Source organism: Equus caballus, chromosome 8, assembly GCF_041296265.1.
Source record: "Equus caballus isolate H_3958 breed thoroughbred chromosome 8, TB-T2T, whole genome shotgun sequence".
In the NCBI taxonomy this organism is placed as follows: Eukaryota; Metazoa; Chordata; class Mammalia; order Perissodactyla; family Equidae; genus Equus; species Equus caballus.
Genome location: NC_091691.1, coordinates 60,244,423 through 60,247,510, shown reverse-complemented (window position 1 = coordinate 60,247,510; position 3,088 = coordinate 60,244,423). Strand labels below are relative to the sequence as shown.

At 41.3% G+C, this 3,088-nt stretch overlaps 1 long non-coding RNA gene across 1 annotated transcript; it reads right to left on the bottom strand.

Annotated features, from left to right (window-relative positions):
* Positions 1-2,225: 2,225 nt before the first annotated feature.
* Positions 2,226-2,868, bottom strand: LOC138915323 (uncharacterized). The gene is made up of 2 exons (XR_011421129.1): positions 2,658-2,868; positions 2,226-2,421 (listed from the first exon to the last, which is right to left on the bottom strand). It is a non-coding gene; the product is annotated as an uncharacterized lncRNA (long non-coding RNA).
* Positions 2,869-3,088: the final 220 nt, after the last annotated feature.

The following is a 3,088-nucleotide window of genomic DNA, read 5'->3' as shown; positions in this document are numbered from 1 at the left end:
TGGTTTAAGATCATGGTGCCTGGATTCATTTTGCCTCAGGATCAGTCCTTCCAAGAGTTCACCTTAAGACAGACACCTGGAAAAACCATTTCCCTATTTTTGTTTTTGTTGAGGAAGATTAGACCTGAGCTAACATCTGCCGCCAATCCTCCTCCTTTTGCTGAGAAAGATTGGCCCTGAGCTAACATCTGTGCCCATCTTCCTCTACTTTATACATGGGACACCTGCCACAGCATGGCTCCACAAACAGTGTGTAGGTCCAAGTCCAGGATTGGAACTGGCGAACCCCGGGCCACCTAAGTGGAGCGCTCGAACTTAACCGCTACGCCACCAGGCCGGGCCCCCCACCCTTTCCCTATTTTTATAGACTTACCCAGGTATTTCCAAGTACCACTTAGACTCATGCTGTGACCTCCTCCACACTCTACTTGCATTGCTATTCATTACATTACCTCATGAATTTTATGAATTTAGTAGCAAATTAACTTTTGCTTTACAATTTCTTTAATTGCTCACGGCTTCAGTTATTTCACTTATCTGAACTAGAGCATAGAAAAGAGCGGCTGTGTGTGTTTCGCATAGCTTTTTATTGGTGGTATGCATTCTTAAAGGAGTTGTGACTTTATTTACGCCTCTAGATCTCTTTATTTTCCCCATGTTGTAACATTCAGATGGAGATGACTACAAGATTTGAGACATCATTTTCTAAATCATTCCAATTGTAACAAGCTAGAGCTCACACTTTCTTTTCTGTAAAACCCGTGAAATTTGCAGCCTCTTTTGGAGAATTTTCACGTGGGAAGTCTAGATGAAAGCAAGTACCTGGAGGAGCTTGGCAGTTCTAGAAGAACTAGATTGAAACTGTGGTGTTTTTTTCCATGTGCTATTCTTAATGAGTTTTTTAGTTTATTTGTCCTAATGGGCAGTTTGCAGTATTTAAAAATGACTTTGACTTCACTGAGATCAAGGTAAGGAAGAAATGGGATTTACGTCACCTGCCTAAGCCCCCAGTTAGGCTCCCACATGGTGAACAAAGCAAGCTATCAGTTCCCCAGGATCCCACACTTCTGCAGACAGAAGGTGGTGCTGTTGATTCGGAACAATGTATAGCCCCACACTTTTCTATCAAACTCATGAGCAAGTTGTTATCATTGCAGTCATTCCTTGCTGAACAGAAAAAAAAAAAAAATCACAGTCAACTGGAACTTATTTTGGCATTTGACTTCAGTTATTTCTCTGTTTTAAATCGACTTGAAGAACGCTCTGACCACGTTCTTCTTACTATTTTATGTAACTCTTGGAAGCTGTGCGGAAAAATAACAAGTTCTAAAATGACATACGTGTTGTTTCCCTTTCTGCAATGAGGTTTAAGGTTATCTGTGATGACGGCAAACATCCAGGGGCCTGGATCACTCCCTGGGTACAAGAAAAAGCCAGACATTTAAAACCAATGAATATTGCTGCATTTGAATGTTAATATTTTGCGAGCACAGAATATTGAAAGAATGTTTTCTGACTACGCGTTGTTCACTGGGTAAATACTTCTGTGGGGTGGTACACAAGCAAGCTCAGGTGCCAGGAAAGGATTGTCTTCCCCTGCACATGCCAAATAGTATTGTCATATCCTGAGTCCCCCTGGCGTGGTTCTGGGGAGGGATGACCAGCACTAGATGCAGGCCCAGGCTCATGTCCTTGCGAAAGACCCAGGGAATGGCAGGAAATTAGAGGTCAGGCCACCTAGAATCATCTGCAATAGCACGGAAACAGGTCAAGATTGCAAAGCAGTGTTAGAATTTAAAACTAAGATTGAGGGCTAAAAGTCAAATCTGGGGAACCACGAGCTGACTACCAATCTAAGCAGCAAAAGCTGAGGGACAGCGAGGCGTATTTTATATAGTTCCTGAGAGAGAGGTCCAGATGCCTCCTATTAACATATTAGTTAACACCAATTTGAGAGAGCTATGTTTAGCTGGAAATATCTGTTTATGTCTTGTGATATATGGTGACATCCTTTGGAAGAAAGCTCAGACAAGAAGAGAATCTTAATTAGCAATAATTGGAAGCTTGAATCTTTCCACTAAACTTGAGAATATGTTCTCCTTTTTCAAAAATCCCCAACATTTCTTCTCAGGTTCCCTTTCTCCAGGGGTTGTAGGTGACTCTGTATCTCTGGTGGGAGGAACCAGCAGAAAAAATCTGCGGCAGGAGGCAATATAATACACTGGTTTGGGAACAGACTCTGAAAGCAGATTGTATTTTAAATCAGGTTCCACCATTTGCTGGCTTCTTTTCTGCGTCTCACTTTCTCATCTGGGGATAACGAGAGTACCCAACTCATGGGGTTGTATGGAGCTGATCAGTTTATACAGGTAAAGCATGATGAAAATTATCCGGTTATTGTTCCTGTTCGCTCAGGGACGGCTGCGAAAGGAGGCAAAAAACAAGTGTTACCAGTGAGCACACTCTCTTCCAGGCAATACCCACTCTCTATGCCAGGCCATCGACCCTTTTTGGATTATGCCCTGGGACTTCTGGCCTCACCAGTGTTTTAGGTTTCACTATGTGAACGTACAGACAGAAGAAATAAGTATGTCAATGACGGCAATAATTTGCCACTTGACAGCCAAAGACAATAAGCTTGTAAACTGTATACTTACCTAGGGCCCCTAAATGACTTTCCAAACGAAGTATTTTTAGAAAGAAAAAAAAAGACCTTTGGTATAGTTGTACAGAGATCTTCATACACTTGAGTGGGCATGTGTACATGATCTTGAACATTAAGACAAAAACAAAAGCAAAAGAATGTGTTTGGAGATATTCTGGATGCTAAAAATCCTTTTCAGGGTTTGGTGAATCTCGTGTTCTTCTGTCAGAATTTCCATGGAGTGATTGTCCTGTCTCCCAAGTGCCTCAAAATTCCATCTCCAAAGAGGATCCCCTTAGGTCTACATTCTTTTCTTTTTTCTGTTTATTTCTGATATTATTTTTGGGGAGCATTAGTAGTTGATGTAGGCTTTATTTTTCTCCTTTAATGATTTAAAAGGTACAACTCCAAATATTTTCCAAATTTAGAGACTTCATTTTTTAT